We start from the raw sequence: 18,610 nt of genomic DNA, 5'->3' as shown, positions 1-18,610 counted from the left end.
AGGTGTCTGTGTGACTCTACAATAGTTATACCATTTTATATGTAGACAAGCTTTAAAACATGTCCCACATTGAATCTGTGCTCTACAGCGCAGCACACACGCAAAGTTGAAAACAGAAGGATTAAAAGCAGTTCTCTTTTCAATGCTTTTTAAAAAAAAGTTGTATTGTTTCTGGGTGAAACACCCTGTGTATTATGGTTAGTGTATAAGATTCTGCCTCAAAAAACATGGGTGGTATCATAGGAACACCAATCTGCCATCAATAGAACACAGCCTATAACTATGTATTTCTGGGGCATATGTTTCACAAAACTTCTACAACAGTTAAGCAAGTAGAATACTTTAGTCTTCCTGTGTACGTAGATGTCTGTAAACGATGGCTTTTAAAAATAGCCTTCAGGCTTTCTAGAGTTAGATAGTTACATTTGTCATAACTTACTGTTTTCTGCAATTTTGCACATGCGTTTGATAGGGTTGGCCCAAATACTAACAATAACGCACTATAATCTGAACAGTTCAAAGCTTGAATGGCCCCTTCTTTAGTAGTCCAGTCTATGATATCTCTGTTATAGTGTCTAGAAGAATTTAACACTCAGTGAAAAAACAGATCTTTCAGACAGGATTTAGAGTTAACTTCAGTACAATAGATAATTTTGTGGTACTTTCTTTATTTCCAAATCCAGGAAGGAACTACTAAGTTCAAGAAGTAAAACAAGAATTTATTTGCCTGTTTTATCAACCTCAAAAGGGTAAACCTTGTAATCAGGGTACACTGTCAGCTCTTAAATCTATAATGTCATTATATCAGACAAAATCAACAAGTGCCTTTGAAGATTGTAAAGCTTTAGCAAACAGCGAGCATTCCAACCAATGTCATGTAGCTTCTCACTTTCGCTAATACAATATGCAGAGTACAGTGTTTTCATGGATCACACTGGGATTGGCCTTCAATATACAATAAGGCCTAGATTTATAAATAAATCATGCAACACAGCACAGCAAGTGTATTGGTTGTGCTGTGTTGCGTGAACAGTAGAGAGCAGAACAGCACTGTGTCTACTAAGAGGTGACACAGTTCAGATATGTTTCTGCACTGGCACATTTTTGGCTGCAGTGCACCCGTGTAGACACTTTTGTGCCACAGTGCAAGAGTGTCTTTTTTGTGGTCAGCATAGTTTTTATGTATGAGTGGGTCCCTTCTAGTACAAAAAGTATGATTAAAATGTTTCCCTCTTTGTAGGAGTATTGTAGAATACAGCACACATAAAACGAGTTAAAAAATGAGAATTGAAAACATTTCTTCTCATTATGCCTTGCTTGAGAAGGCAGAGGACTTTGGAGGATGTCCCTGTCTTTAACTCTTTGTAGATGTGAGTTTGCATAAAAAACAAAGGTGATTGCATGAGAACATCCATTCACCACCCATTGAACATCCCCTTTGGGCAAAGCAATGCAAGGTAGGACATTGCACAATGTTACGGTACTTAAGGTTGCAATCCAATGCAAATCTTGATTCGCTCTGGATATTAGATAACACCAGAGCACTTCTTAGGGTGTTCGTTAAAAAGTAACACAAACCCAAAATAAAATCTTTGTAAATCTGGGTCTCAGTGTACTGAAAGAACATTGTCATCTGAACAAACTAGAAAATTAACACAGTTGCCTGAAAGTGGCCACATTGGTAAGCCACACTGCCACAAATGCTGACATGGGTTGCATACCGAAGATTTTCCCCTGCCTGCTCTTTGGTAAATAGGATGATAAAAGCACAAGAAAGACAGACATTATAGCTCACTTGCCTGTTGAGCTCCTCCCCATGGGTCATCCTCCCCTCCATCTGCTAGTGCATCCTACCTAACTTTCTCTATGTTGTTTCCATCTTCCCACCCCTGATGGTTTTCCACAGTCACAGTTGTTTTCTCTAATTTATGCAGCTTATTACACACAGTGTTTAACATGGTTATTATTCTTTACCTCCCCTTCATCGTATCAACAACAATCACTGCAGCCTCTTCTACTTCTTCACTTATGCTCCGCCTTTCTACTTCCTCCCTTATGGCTGAAAAATATCCTTTGCATCCCTCTTCAACATGGATGAGTAGGGTCTGCACAGCTGTGACTTTGAAACAGTACTCTCATTTTGCCAAGCATGACATGTTTTTCTTCACTGGGGACCTTCCATTATGTCCCACTTTGGCACCAGATGGCCTCACAAGCTTCAGCTGTTAACGCTGGCTCCATCTAAGCCAGCATCCTCCTCTTTAATTGTGCAGGTCCATGCTCATCATACAACAACAGAATATCTGTGCAGTGAGTAATGCACACTTATACTTTCCACCAATGAGAACGAGACTATGTGTGTCTCACAGTTCCACTTACTTTGTCTTGCAAATATGCCTCAAGGCAGGAAGAGAACTTCAGGCACTATTAACATCATCTGTATGTGTGGTGTCATCTCACTAGCACCAGCTAATGCTTCACCTTGAGCACACATACTCCAAAGTCCTGCAGCCTGGTCCAGGCTAGCAAGAATAGAGAGAGCAACAGGAGCCCAGATGTGATTGGTCATTCCAAAATGCCATCAGGACCTCCCCATTTCACTTTAAACACTCTTTGTGTACATTCGAGTAAAGAAAATAATATTTCAACCAATGTTTTGATTCTTTTTCTTTGACAATACAATTGAAATTCACATCAGCCTTTGTGTAATGGATCTTGTCTAGCATGTAGGTTAAGAAAATTAAAGAATCCACATCTCTGGATTTAGCAAATATTTGGATACCTGGCTTTGGGATAGTCAACATGGACATACTTGCATCTGTTCTTATGTTTTGGGCTCTGGGACTTTATAAATTATACATTCATTTTACTAGCTTTGCTGCATACATAATTGTCTTCCTTCCCGCTGAGTTCATCCGCCTTTACAATCTGGGAATCCCACATGTCCTTAGTTCTCAGGAAAAAAAAAATTCTTAATAAATTTTCATAGTTGATACATGCAGAGTATAAGCAGCTATTTTTGCATGTGCCTACGGTTCGCTCACTCACCTGGATATATGTTTAATGCCATGATTTTTTTAAGTTATATGCTCAAAGAGAAGGAGAGAACAAAATGTAAATCCAGAATTTGTTCCTTTTTGTATCAAGTATTTTATTTATTTAATTTTATTTAATTCCATGAGCCCTTTATTTAATTCAGCCGTTAAGCTATCTCATGTGTGTATATCCATTTACTGCTTTTGCTTCATCATACAAAATTACTGATATGCATGAGTTCCGACAAAACTCTAGCAGAAGATCCTTGACAATTCAGGGCAAACAAATGCATACATGAGCCAATTGGACCCTCCGTTTTCATAACTTCTTCCATGATATTATGCATAATATGCCATATGAGGAAGGGCATTGATGTTCTTCTATCACAAACCCATGTTTTACTGTTTTCCATACCACACAGACCAAGAAGCAAGAAATAATTTGTGGTTTCACTGACTTGGCAAACCAATTGGCACTGAACCCCCATCGAGCACTGCACTAAGAATATGCCCTGAGAAAGAAGTAAAACTAGTGAGCAGATACAGGTATCAGTAGATGTCATTGAGATCTGAGGTGTAATTACCATGTTGTCCAACAATAAAGGACTATTTAGATGTGGGAGGAAGGCCCACTGTCTGCCATGTGGATGGAGTAAATTACTTAATTCCTATGATGGAGAGACAGGCTGCCTAATTTACAAATGAACACCAACCAGGTGGTCATTTATAAAAGCATTGGCAGTAACTGCTGTGACGGTGATTCCTGCCAGTTCATTTTACTCTGTGCTACATGACTGCATTAGCAGGGCCCTGCTCTGGAGCACATCTTATTTTTGTTCTTTACGAAAAGAAAATCCAGAAACAGTATTTTCTTTTTGTTAAGAAAAAAAATAATGCTCCTCTAGACATCGGAGTCTTCTCCGATGGCAGGTAGAGAATTATCATCTTTATAATGTCCCTTGGGGGTAAGAAATAGTAACAAATGACTACATCTAAATTGATGGGCAGGCATGTAGACATTTATTCAGCGGCCCTTACATCCCACGGATATCGGAAAGGTTAGGCCATGGAAAAGACTAAGTAGTTTCATCCACATCCCAACTGAAGGTCCACCTGCATTTAAATCAGGCAGGCGGACACTCATGTTGGCTGTATGTACACTCTGTCATCGTTGTGACAGCGTATATATACCTTCAACATATAAATCACCCAGAAAGCTCCAGTCGCACTGGGCAAATGTACTGAAAGGACATTAGGGGCAATGATAATGTGATTTGAACGGAAAAGTTATGTTTGGCTTTTGGCAGCACACAGATCATTAGGTGTGTTTCTCCAAAGAGACCACAGAGGATGGGCTGTGTACCAATACCATCTCAAGAATATTTTTTCTCATGATTCATGAGTCACTATCTGAGTCCCACACTGTAAACAAAGCCTTGCTATAGGTAGCTGCCAGTTAAGGCCCATTCATTGTTCAAAATACAATCTAAAGCACACGTTGGTCAATTGAATATTTTTCGCTTTGCTTCAGGTAATCTACGCTTATTATGTTCAGCCTATTTTGATAGAAAATATAATAAAAGACACAAATTAAATAACTTATTGCTTTAAATATGGAGAATGTATATCATGACATCAGAAGATGTTTTCTTGAAATATATATTTGCTAAAACATGTATTTGTCTCCCCAACATTTTTCAGCTAAAAATAACACCATAATGCCTCAAGGTAAAAATTAAAAGCTATAATGTAAGTCGCTGAACCAATCTGGGTCATGGAAAGGGGAAGAAAACAATTGTGCATTCCACCTTCTGAATTGAGTGAGTCTCAGAATTTCTTATTTTAATTTCTTTTGCAAAGTTGTTTGTCCCTGAAGGAAACCATAACAGACGTATCATGTGGAAAATCATTTGAGGAAAACTGATGTTTGTCAGACTCCTCCAACTTTTGGAAGAATTTCCTGTTTTAAACCAGGACTATCATTCTACCCATAAAATGGAATTTTGTTGTCACCCTACATATATGAGGTATGCACAGTGCAGGGCAGGTGTGTTTGGAGCCCATGATCAGTGAAATGTGGCTTGTGACTCTGTTGTGCTTTTCCAGCCCACACCAAATAGTGTGGTTTTAGGTTGTGGTTTGATGAATTAAACCTTGATGTAAAAAAAGTCAACTCAATCAACTCCTGCTACAATGAAGCAAACAGACTACTGATTCACAAAATAATGGTATGAAACTCAAATAGGACAACTTCAAGCCATGCTTTTGACAGTTTAAGATGAAGCACATGCTAATACTCATGCCATCTGACCGACAATCACATTTACAATTTGTTTTTTACTTGCTAATGAAGATTTAGAAACTTTAATGTCTTTAGTGTTCATATATGGCCTGAGGAATATAATAAAAATCTTGGGGGCAAAGATACAGTACAGAAGACCAGCACCAGAGGACAGGATTGCAAAAATCTCAACTGCAGACACATATTTCCCTCTTGTGCTGAGATAGGCTGGGATAAAAGAGAACCAGACACTGAGGAAGACCAGCATGCTGAAGGTGATGAACTTGGCTTCATTGAATCTGTCTGGCAAATTCCGAGCCAGGAATGCTATCCCAAAACTTGTAAATGCCAATAGTCCAAGAAAACCCAACATGCAGTAGAACATTATAATGGATCCCTCATTGCATTCAGCTACAATCTTCCAGCTGGAGGCACTTGTGTTAAGTTCTGGGAATGGAGCTGATGTCCCCAGCCATACAGCTATAATAGAAGTTTGTGTAAAGGTACAAGACAGCACAATAGAGTAGGATGTCCTATAGCCAACCCATTTCCTTAAATTGCTATTAGGCTTGGTAGCTCTAAAGGCAACGATTACCATAGCTGTCTTTGCCAAAACTGAAGAAACACAAAAAGAGAAAGACATACCAAAGATCACCTGACGAAGTAGGCATGTCATTATATTGGGCCGACCAATGAAAATCAAAGAACAGAGGAAGCATAGCATTAGGGCAAAAAGTAGAAAATAACTAAGCTGCAAATTATTTGCCTTCACCACTGGGGTGTGTTGAAATATAATAAAAATGCACAATATGCCTAATGTGTTGAAAAAGAGCAAAATAGAGATGAAAGCCAAGATGAATCCAAGTGGTTCTTCATACGACAAAAATTCAGTTTGCTTTGGTATGCATCTGTCTTTTTTACTGCTCGACCAGTGTTCATCTGGGCACTTCATGCAGACCAGGGAATCTAAGAATAATAGCAGGTCATGAAATTTAGAAAGTAACATGATATTTATATAGCAGATGGTAAGGTCAAAAGAAACAAATCAGTGAATGAAGAACACTGTAGTGAATTCATCTGTGAAATGCAGTGATTTTCAATTGGAACAAGCAATCTTTACTGGTCCTTCAATACTGACGGTATTTATCACATCATAATAAGAAATGTAAGCTTCTTCTCATTCAAGAATATACATCACAGGCGGCCAACAGTGCATGAGGTGTTGTTTTAGAAACATCTGGATCCATGATGACTCCCATGATCCTCAAGCTGTGATGTTGCCCTTCAGTAGCAATGGCCAGAGAGCTGCAAAAGTCTTGGAAGGAGAGCACTATGAATTAGCTAGCAGAGAAACACACAGGAGGGTTTGTCCTGTACAACACCACTCTTTAAAATCGGTAGATAATGTTTCATTATGCTGGCGTCCTAAGATTTTATCTAGGGCTGCTTTAACATATTTTAAAATTGGAAGAATGTTGTGCAGTGTACTTAACAGAGAGGACACAAGCACCACCTACATGACCATTCCGTGTTTATGGTAACCTCAGTGCCACTAACAGTGCCAGCTCAGATGCCATGGACCATTCATGTGTTCTTATTGTGTTTTGCCAGTGCCATCTCAGGGGACTTTGAGAGACCCTAAAATCTTATTCAGATAAATAATAGGAGAGACTTGTTTTTTAATTTCTAACCTATCCAGGAGTAAATAGCTACTTCATTAGAAATTTAGGGGCTTATTACGACTTTGGCGGTCAGAATCATCCGACCACTAAAGGCGTGGGGAGGTCGCTGCTGTCATACCGCCGTTGTCCCTCCAGTTGTATTACTATGTTCCCAAAGGGCTGGCAGGTGGGAACATTGTATTATGCTGTTCCCTTCAGTCAGTCCAGCCAGAACAGTTCTACAGTATTGGCCTCGGGTCTCTCTTAAGGGAGCCGAGGCCAATACCGTATCACAACAGCACCCTCAGAATGCACACTGTTTGCAAAGCAATCAGTGTGCATTCTGAGGGTGCCAGGGGGCCCTGCAACTGTGTTTCAGCCAGCATTTTCATGGCAGGGTCCCGCCATGAAAAGGCTGGCGAAAACTGGACTTGTGATCAGGGTGGTGGTACTGAAATCAGAGCTGCCGTGGCTGACCGCTTTGAAGAATTGAGAACACTCTTAGGCTAATAATACAGAGCCTAGTATCATTTTTAGAATATTGACTGAGTTAATTCAAGGCAGCCTTGAATAATCTTTTCAAAAACCTTGACAAATCTGCCTTTACCCTCTTTTTCCGCTGGGCACTCATATTACTACTGGTGTAAATACTTTTTTTAGGGGAACTTCCATTGGGAGGACCCCTGAACCCTGCGGAGATTAATGGTTAAAAACACAGTAACCTCTACTAGGAGAATCGTCTTGTAGCACTCTAAATAAAGCCATTCCAGGAGATGTGGCCCAGTGTGAGATTTAAAAACCACAGAGTAATATCATGGGGTGCTCTGTTTTTATGTCCTCTCGGAAAAAACGTGTGGTAACCTGTGAAAGTAGATCCAACCAAAGAAACCAGATTCAGAAGTACTGTCTCCCAGCCAGACGTTTTCACTCAAGGTCTCCCCAGATCTCAGAGGGCTTCTATTCAGCGTGTATGTCCTACATCTTTGGTCATACATGGTCTTTTGCCTTAAACTGCTAGACTTATCATTTAATATATATCACAGATGGATAAACTGCTTAACTGATACAGGTTGCAATTCTACCTAACTTTTAACTATGTGCATGTGCACTCTTGGATTGGGATCATGTGTGCGATAGGTCCTTCATAAGTTCTTCTTGGCGTTGTTCTTTTGAGGAATGTCCACTTTTCCTTCTGACAGTAATTAATAGCATGTTTTTGCATTGCTAACTACAATAACATTTGGACCCCAAATTTATTTTTCATCACTTTAATGGCATTGGTTTTACTAAATGGTTAGCTTTTTAACAAAACTTAGTTTAGGCCTTAAGTGCATTATTTCTTTATTTATTTCTTTAAGCATGTTTTTACTTTTTTGCTATTTAGTCACACACAAGATGCAGGCATTTATTCCAAACGTTTGTCTTGCCTCTTAGACCAAGTTGTAGACAATGGTAAATGTACCCTTTTGAGAGTAGATACAAGATGATGAGAATGCATGCTGCATTTACATGGTGAGGTTAGTTAATATAAACCATTTAAATTAAATGCTGCTCCAAGTTGGCCGTAGTTACATTTTCTGCTGAGAGATGACTATAGATAAAAATTTCACTTCAAAAGTAGGTAACAATCCCGGGGAACCACAAAGTTTGATTTTATTTTTTCTAACAGTACTTTCCATATTTTTGTGATGTTTGAAAAGTTCAAATTCCAAGAGAAAGTCTAGATTTGGGGAAAATAAACTCAGCAAACAAATCAATAAGCAGGGGTTTCATCAGTAAAACATTTACTGCAATAACGTACACTGCAAGGTAAAAGTTTGAGGAATTTTCACAATTTTGCAAACCTTGTAGGTAACTTAAAAATGTTATTGAATCCTGTTAATGCCAAACTATATTTTCCATCTTGTCTTATTGCATGAATGAATGGCTGAATGAATGAATGAACCACGTATACAGTTCAAAGGCATCCCTTAGCTATTGCTAAAAGTAGCTTAGAGGTGGAAAGTCAACAGGAAGCTACTAGGTAGACTGAAGTAGTGAGGTTTTCAGTTGTTTAGTAGATGTAGCAAGTTGGGGAAAACCACATACAGTACGGCAGAGTGTTCCACATTTTGGGGACTAGAAAATAAAAAGAACTGCCACCCAGATGGACATGACACACTTAGGGGGCTTGCAGCAAAAAATGAGAATGATCTCAGAGATCTATAGGAACGATATAGAGAAACACTTACCCTCAGATACTTAGACCGTTGTAATAGAATCATTAATGGAAGTCAACAGTTAACATTTCAGCATAATACGTTAGTGCACCAAAAGCCAATGTTAGTTCCTCAGACATGGAGAAATTGACTCCAGTCTAGAAAGATTACAATGTAGCATAGCAAGTGTGCTCTTTGTATAGCCAGAAATCAACAGAGCAGGTATTCATGAAGACCACGATATAGAATATTTGCATAGTCCAGTTGGGAGGTGATCATAGCATGAATCATAATTTTTCTGGTGTACTCTGGTACTATTTTAATGTCCTTTACCTGACATCTTAAAGACCAGAAGTTGTCTACTAGGCAGAGCTTAACTTTGGCAACCAAACCAATGTCTGAAGAATTCTGATCCACTGCCCGATTGTATGCATGCTGTTCTGAAGGGCTGAACTAATGTGTGAATGACACTGATGAATAACTGAAGTGGGCTTACCTAAAGTCTACTTTCTTTAAGCAAGATTATGAATTATTTGTTAAGAAAACATGAGGGTTGTGAGACAGCTCTTTTGGTTTCCCCTATAACCTATAGAAATAGATAGAGCACAGGCAGCAGGAGTACTGGTTGTCCTTGGCTTACATTTGTAAGACAAACAGCACTGGTCAAGAGCATCATGATCTTCCTTGAAAGAAATGGATCAAGTGTGGCACTACAGGACAAAAGCAAATTTCCTTCAAAGATATGGAACAAGTGTGGTACTGTAGTGCAATCATGGCAAACGTCCTTCGGAAATATGGAACAAGTTTGCTGCTGCAGGGCTAGTCAGTGCAAGCGTACTTCAAAGACAAGAAATAAATGAAGTACTGTAGAGCCAGTGCAAGCTTCATTCAAAGAGCAGATGTGGCACTGCAGGACCAAAACAAGCTTCTTTGAAAGACAAGGCGCAATGGGTGTACTGCAAGGCCAGCTAGCAAAAGAGTCCTTCATAAATATGGAAATAGTCTGGTATTTGGAGCTACTGCAAACTTCTTTCAAAGGGAGTAAAATCTACAGAGTAAAGGCATGCAGAGTAATAGTTTGCAGACTAACATCTGACCTTCATTCATTTCTCACTTAGGCCTCAATAGGAGTTTGGACGGAAAAATCGTCCGCCAAACTCCCGACAGGGTGGCAGCTGCCTATGCAGCAACCTCCCTGCCGTAGTCATTAAGGGTTTACCGCTAGGTCGGTGGGTGGAAACCTAAGTTTCCGCCTGCTGGACCAGCAGGAAACAGGTTACAGCATTGTCTCAGGCTTGTAATCAAGCCGGCGGTAATGCTATAGCCAGCAGGGACCCCCAATACCCTCACAATGTGCCCCTACATCTGTTCTCCACCAGCCTTTTCATGGCGGTGTTATCATCATAAAAAGGCTGGCCGAGAAGAGGTCAAAATCCCCAGGGCAGTGCTGCTTGCAGCACTGCCCTGGCGGAATAGGATCTCCACCACCTCCAGACCGCCGGATCCAAGATCCTGGCAGTACTGGTGGTTCACTGGTGGTCGGATCACCAGGATTATTATGTAGAGGTCCAGACCACTACTGTGAGTTTGACCGTTGTAAGACTGCTACTCTCGTAATCAGGCCCTTATTCTTTTTCAAACCTGGTTTTTACTATTATATGTGTTTAGATGTGAATGCGACTGTAAAATTATTTGAGGGTGATTCTGAATAAATTAATTTGTAATCATGGGTTTTGCAACTAAAAGTCATTATTAATTCATTATTAATTCAACAGAGTGTATAATCAGTTTCAGTGGTTGGAAATAGAAAACGGAACGCCTGACTTTGTCATTACCTTTACAACATATGCCATAAACATGTTGTGGTGAAAAGTACCCCCCTTGCATGTCCTGATCTCCTCTGTACCCTGATGACCTAATTTCTCCTTCATTTGACAAGGGCCCAGCTTTAGTCTTTCTGCCCCTAACAATTCCTTCATCAAAATGCTTTGGTCCCAAGTTGCCTCAAAGCTAAACATAGCAGTGCCTTTTTAAAAAGTCCTCACATTCAATCATCTAGTGCTACTGTAAATGAGTCTTCTCCCAATTAATGAATACTATCATGGAAAACAGCGTCCTTGACTTGCTTCATTCTGGTTTCATGCCAGGCCCAATATGAAATCTGCAAAATAATAGTATTTAAAACATCATCTACTCTCTTGAAATAGGCTACCCATGTTTTCTCAATCTATTGGGATTTAATCTTCTCTCGGATAACAAAATATCACATTCTCCTTGACAAACTAAAAAAACAGGTTGGTCTGAGAACAAATCATCCTAAAGTAGGTTCATTCATAATTCTCAGAGTGATCAAAACAAATGAAAAATTGGAACTCCTTCTCCGATCTGAAATCGTGCGATGTACCTCAGAATGTTTAAATTTAGCCCCAATTCTTTTCAATCTGTAACTTCAACCATGCGGTGAATGTCATGACATCGTACAGTATTCTGGCATCACCTCCAAAAGTGGACACTGCTACTAAATCCATTGGTTCATAGTCATAGTATTAACACTCTTATTTGGATTTGCATAAGTCAATAATGCCATTATTGTATGGTTTCAAAGATTTTCCAAATGGAATAAAGTATATACGTAATCTTCCAGTGCAAAAGTATCATGACACATTTTAAATGTATCTATGTAATACCATCTTCATCCTTGCCTTATCACATAGGCAAATAAAAACGTATCCTGGGTTTGAATCTTAAAGCAAATCTGAACCTCAAACACCACATTCAAACTATGGCTAAGTCTGCTAGATTCCATCTTCATAAACCTAGGAACTTAAAGCACATTCTCACTCCTCAGGATCTGAAACTAGAAGTTAAGGACATGGAAATCTCACCAGCCGTCTAAAAACAGACTTACAAACAAAAAGCTGATGTGTATGCTGCAGCATTGTCAATCAGAAATACTAACAAAGGGGACCTTGTCAATCCAGCTCCTGTCTGCCCACCCTAACTCTCCCCTGATTGAAGTATCATGCTTCATAAGAGTCCCCTGTCTCATGTGCAAAGGGTTGATCCGCCAAACTCCTAGATACCTATGTCTAAGGCTATTCTTTTCTGTGACTGTTGCAAAAGCAGTAAATCAAATGCTACTCTCAATTTTAAGAAGGATGCTATATTATGCAAATCGTTCTCCAGCAGAACTCTCAGAATTTGCAGCACTTTCCCCATTCATATCAAAATGACCAGTCTCAAAGAACCTACTCCTTAAGAAATATTGTTCTACTTCTGTTTACCCTCTACTGTTCATGCACCAACTTCTCCATTGGTCCATTCTCCCGATCTACTCCTCTGCATCTACACTCTCTGTACATAATCTCACTCTAGCTCTCTACTCTAATTCAATCCTATCCACTTTACCTTCAGCCTTTCTATACTTTTCTCAACTATTTCATTGTCATTTTATGCCTTTACTATGGCAATGTTAAGTTTTGCTTTTACCTGTTGACTAATGCATTCCGAGGTGGTTGCAACTAGCCTGACAGTTTAGAGCCATGTTACCATTCTGCTCTTTAATTTGCAAATAAAGGTGGTTCTTTGATGCCATTGATTCTACAAATGGCTATACATTTTCCTTTTACTCCATTGTTTAATGCAATGATTTATTGTGTTTTTTCCTTTGCCATGTAGAACGTATGGGCTGTTATGTTGGTCCCATCCAGATAGTGAAGGCCTGCTGTGTCCAATCGACTGTACAGAACTCTGAGACCCGTTTCTCCTTGAGTTTGTGCTAAGTGAATAAAAACAATAAGGGGTATATTTAAGAGCCCCTAGTGCCAAAGGGGCGTCACTGTTCGTGACGCTCTGGTGGCACTAAGCACAGCTACACTTTTTTGTGGCATTACGCTTCCTTGTAAATATGGACCCCTACAAAGCAGTTTTCTGCGTCCAAGGGGCATGCAGTGGGTGTTGCTGTGTGCATTCCACTGCAATACTTATTGCTTTTGATGCTGCCTCGGATTTACAAGTTATTGTAAACCTGAGGCAGCCCCAAAAACTAACGCCACCCCAGGGGTGGCGTTAGCATGGCAAAATGAGGAAAAATGCTTTTATTCCTCCTCGTTGTTTGCTTTTTCTATGTGTGCTGCATTCTGCAGCACATGTAGGAGAAGCAAAGTGCCATGGATGATTGTTTACATGCAGGAAGGAACACCTTCCTGCACATAAACAATCATTCAACATTACGCTTTGGTACTTCTATGTGTGCTGCATTTTGCAGCACACATAGGAGTGCCAAATCGTTATTATAGATTGTATATGTGCAGCAAAGAACACCTTCCTCCACATAAACAATCTATCCCCTCAACGCAGACATCCTTGCACTATGGTGCAGGGATGTCTGTTTTGGCGCTAGGCAGCTTCATTCAGCGGCAGCCAGGAGGAAACACAGGGTTGCAGTGTATTCCTCTAAATACGACGCACTCCTGCGTTTCAAAAGTGGCGTGGCGCTGCTATTTTTGGCACAGCACTGTGCTATGCCACTTTAGCATAAATCTGGGTCTAAATGATTTGCTAAAGTTATGGGCTGCAATGCAATAGCTAAGCAGAATGAACATTTTGCATGATTGTCAGAGAAGCAACCAGGCCCATCCTGGCTGCCATTACAGGTGTTTGTAGTTAAAAGACAGATGTTTAACCGCAGAAGAGAAAGTTGAGGGAAAACAATTGACAATTTCTTGAAGGTCTTCAGTACCAGCAACGTACCCTCCAACAGAACAGTCATTTCTATCTGGTGTTTCTCTAACTAAAACACTTTCCTTCCTAGGTACACCCACTATGCAGTAAATAAACTTGAGACAGTTTTGGTCTTGGGGAACTCCATCTTTTAACTACTGCTGGGTAACCACTGTCTCAACGACTCCTCGTTTTGCGACCACAAATGCGTGCATTTATATTCTACACAAATTCCAGAATATAGAATTATTTTCCGTTCACAATACCATATTCCTATGCTTGTCTGTGTAAAAGATCATTATCGATGGTCCTGCATGCAATGAGTAACGAGCTAGAATGTGATTACAAATTCATGCAAAATGTTCCTTAATTATACTTTTTGATGCCTTGAGAAATCATGACATAAAACCCCTGAACCTTTAACTGTGATCGGGACGTCACCTTATATTGCATTCTTCAAAGTAAGGAAGAAGGGTTTTAGAGTTTATAAATACATAATATTCTTGCACTGTCTGCATTCACTACTTATGCAGTACAGAGACTGGTAACCTTAGTGATATATTCTATTTTAGCTGCTCTACCTTGTCTTGATTTAGAACTATACATCTTAGTTTCATTTAATGTGTATATTGAGTATTTTAGTTTCACAGCATCTAAGGGCCAGATGTAGGAAGAAAACATTTTGCGAGGTGCAAATTGCGAGTACAAGCGACTTGCAATTTGCACCTCGCAAAATGTTATGCAGAAAGGTGTCTCGGACACCTTCTGCAACTCGCTATGGGGTCACAAAGACCCACTCATGAATATTCATGAGGTGGGTCGCAGTTTGCGACCCCATAGCGAGTCTAGGCACTCATGGGGATGGTGGCCTGCTGGAGATAGCAGACCACCATGTCCGTGACTGTTTTTGAATAAAGCAGTTTTCTTTTCTTTTTGCAGCCCATTTTCCTTAAAGGAAAACGAGCTGCAAATAGAAAAAATACCGAAACCTTTTTGTTTCCTTTTTTTTCAGAGCAGGCAGTGGTCCGTAGGACCACTGCCTGCTCTGAAAAAATATTTTTGTTTGCATTCACAAAGGGGAAGAGGTCCCATGGGGACCCCTTCCCGTTTGCGAATGAGTTACCATCCACTTCAAGTGGATGGTAACTGCAAGTTGTTTTGCGACCGCTTTCGCGGTCACAAATCAACTCTACATCGCGATGGGGTCACAAATAGGAAGGGCACACCCCTTCCTATTTGCGAGTCGGAAACACATTTTGCGAGTCAGTTCCGACTCGCAAAATGTGTTTCTGCATCACGTGAGGCCCTTTGCGTCTCGCAAACGGCGTTTTTCGCCGTTTGCAAGGCGCAAAAGGCTACCTACATCTGGCCCTTAGTCTCATGTTTATAGCAAATCAGTTTATTGTGTATTAAAATGCACTCATTGTGTGCTGTTTGCCCTTACGGATGCTCCTTTGTTGGTATACATTATTTTCCAACTTTTTATATTTTTTTACAATTCCCATATTTATGCCCTTTTTACATTATAATTCAGTTTAATATGACTCCCTCCCTTCCTCATAACCTGAGCAGGCTCCCTAATTATGTCCCTTGGCTCGACACCAGTTATTTAAGAAAAAAGTATTGTTCAATTACTTGTTTAATATTTGTTTCAGAGTAGGATGTCTCATAATGAAAGCATTTCCGGATATCTGCTAGATAACATGGGATCCAGCATACCTATATTGTTAATGTGCTAATGTTTCCCCTCATAAATTTAGGCAGGTCACACCCCCTAAAAATATAGGAGAAAAGGCCCTTAAAAAGGCAAAACATTAGAATTATGGGATAGATTTATGAATATAAAAACAGCGATTACCTAATTGCATTTGTTTGTAGATCACAATTAGGATATCACTATTTCTAATGTTTGAAACTCTTTTGAGTTTCATTAGTGATTCATAGTGTTTCTCAAATAGACCTACCTCATGAATTTTAAGGAGGTAGGTTGCAATTTGTGACTCAGTAAGATTTATTGCCATCACAGCGATGGTTGCCTGCCGGGGTCAGCAGACCATTATGTCTGTAAGTGCTTTTAAATAAAACAGTCATTTTTTCAAAGGCAGCCCATTTTACTTAAAGGAAAACAGGATGTCTTTACAAAACAAAAAATTAAATGTTATAGTTTCATTTTTAAAGTGTAGGCAGTGGTTTGCACTCCTTACTCTTAAATAAAACATTTTCAAACATTCTGACCTTCCCATTTGCGTATGGGTTATCACCAACTTTCAATTGGCTGTAAACTGCGAATGTTTTGCAACAGCATTTCAGTCCTAAATATTTTTACATACCATTCCAGTTAGCTTTTTGGATGGGACGTCCTTAACATGCCCCTTCCAAATACTAAATCGCAAAACACAAATTATCAAATTGGGCTTTGTACATCACAAAATGCATTTTTGCAGTCCGACACGACCCGATTCATAGAATCGGGATGTTTGCTACAGCAAAAATGCTTTGTAAATCCAACCAATCCAACCCTAGTTATGCCTCATTTGCTCATTTAAAAAGTGGTGAATACCTCACTCTGGGGTAATGGTATTTACCAAAAATCTCACCTATTCCGCCTAACTTGTAAGAAGGACCAGCTCTGTGTCTTAAATTTCCTTCTAATCACCATAGTAGAACTGTCAAGGACATGATCACAAATGGAGCTGATGCAGCAAGAAGACTCCTAACCATTGTGAAAGCTGAGATTGTGGGCTGCAATCCGAGGAAACCAAGTCATGATTGGCAATTAGGGCTGGAAATCAATTTTAGATAAATACCATATTTTAATTTGCCATAACATAGTATAACATTTTTTTTACAATTAAAATTTTCTACATTCAGTAGCAGTGCGAGAAACATGAACATGTTGCATGTTGGATTCCTTTTTCCAAAGGTTGAAAAATATTTTACAAATGTGTATTGTAAATATTTGCTGATTGCCTTTTAAAGTGAAACTATAACATGAATTTGATCCGGTTTTCTTTTTTAAAACATTTCTTAGAAGACGGCAATGGAACCTACCAGTTTGGTTAGCAATGCTTCCACCAGGACAGGGCACACAGTTGAAACAACAGCTTGGACGTCCTGCAATTGAAGACTTCCTGTATCCGGGAGCACAGCTCTCACTGCAGACTGACAGAGGAACCTGGAAACATATCAAAGACTTGTAACCTGTGCATCCAGATTTCAGTGTTTAAAGGCAGTAACTCAAATAATTCGCTAGCCTACCACAAATCCAATGATAAAAGAGGATTTTGTAAATCTTAGAGTCTAATTGAAAATACTTCTGTATCATGTTGGAATTATTCAACTTTGAGAAGAAAAGCAGGGAAGTAGTAAGATTCTAATGTCTGCACAGTGTATAGCAATGTAGAGTTGAAATTAAATGTAATTTTGACTTCATGAATAATATTATTTGTTATGGGTTGTTTTAATGTGGCCCTTGATAGAAAGAGGATTTACATAATGAACCGTGGTATAGTATCTACTGAAAGGGAAACTCAGTTCACAGGATAAATCAATCCAGGGTCCTTGAATTAGGTATAATCATAAATTAATCACGCATATTTTTAATAAGTAGCAAGGTGTCCAATAACTTTCAAAATAAAAGTTTTGGAAGTAAAAAATGGTTTAATGCTGGTTTCATGCACCAATTAAATAAGCACTCCGTAAGGAGAACATCTGAAATGAGTGTGATGTAATCATTAAGAGAGGTCTTTGTGACTCAAAGTAGGACATATTGCAATACAGGGCTGAAGTCCAATAAAAAATGAAACTGTCTTTAAACTTTACAGTTCACAGTAATAAGATGAGTTGCTTCACAATCCAACTCACAATGCTTTCTCCTCTTCAAACACAACAGTGTAGGGAACTCTAGGGCAGTAAGGTTTTAGCTGACCTTTTTCTTCTCCAAAATTTCTAGGCAAAATGCACAGAACGATTTTCATTAAGTGTTCCTTACAGCTTTCCTAACAGTCTCCTCCTTTTGCTGACATCATCAAGGAGCTCTTTGCTGAATTTGCGATCCGTTAGGGATCAGAAGCTTGAAGTTTTGTAAATGTGTAAAATGGATTGCATTGGTGGCTAGTGGATGTTATCTATGGCTTGAATTCCTGTGAGTAAGCCTGAATTCTCAGTGGGTTGTGGGGGGCTTTATTCATTCTCACTGTGACTCTCTCACTCTCACACAGTCTCATGCTCACTCTGACTCAATCACTTATTCTCGATCATACTCCATCAGTCTAACTTAGTCTCACTCAATGTCAATAATTCTCATTCAACCTCACTCATTCTCACTCAGTCAATTACTCTGACTCATCCATCCCTCAATCTCACTCTAGCTCCCCTAGTCTCACTCAGTCTTACTCACTTCCACTTAGTCCAACTCATTCTGACGCACTATGTCTGATTCATTCTCTAACTCACTCATTCTCATTCATTTTCTGACTCACTAAGTCTCACTCATTCTCTGACCCACTGAGATTATAATTCACTCAGACTCACTAACTCAGTCTCATTCATATTCATTCACTCACTTGGTGTCACTCATTTTTTACTCATTCTCAGTAAATCAGTCTTACTCTGATTTATTGAACCGTACTGCCTCACTTAGTGTTAATCGTTTTCACTCATTTCAACTCAGTCCCAGTCATTCAGACTCACTGTCGCAAAATCAGTCCCATT

General features: G+C 39.4%; 1 long non-coding RNA gene across 1 annotated transcript in view; it reads left to right on the top strand.

The window, feature by feature from the left end:
* Positions 1-17,581, top strand: part of LOC138260699 (uncharacterized) — a 49,236-nt gene extending 31,655 nt beyond the window's left edge. The window contains exon 3 of the long non-coding RNA XR_011198928.1: positions 16,929-17,581. This is a non-coding gene — a long non-coding RNA (uncharacterized lncRNA). The remainder of the gene's footprint in view (positions 1-16,928) is intronic.
* Positions 17,582-18,610: the final 1,029 nt, after the last annotated feature.

Source organism: Pleurodeles waltl, chromosome 10 (genome assembly GCF_031143425.1).
Source record: "Pleurodeles waltl isolate 20211129_DDA chromosome 10, aPleWal1.hap1.20221129, whole genome shotgun sequence".
Taxonomy (NCBI): Eukaryota; Metazoa; Chordata; class Amphibia; order Caudata; family Salamandridae; genus Pleurodeles; species Pleurodeles waltl.
The sequence above is the reverse complement of the archived record's forward strand: the minus strand, read 5'-3'. Positions and strand labels throughout refer to the sequence as shown.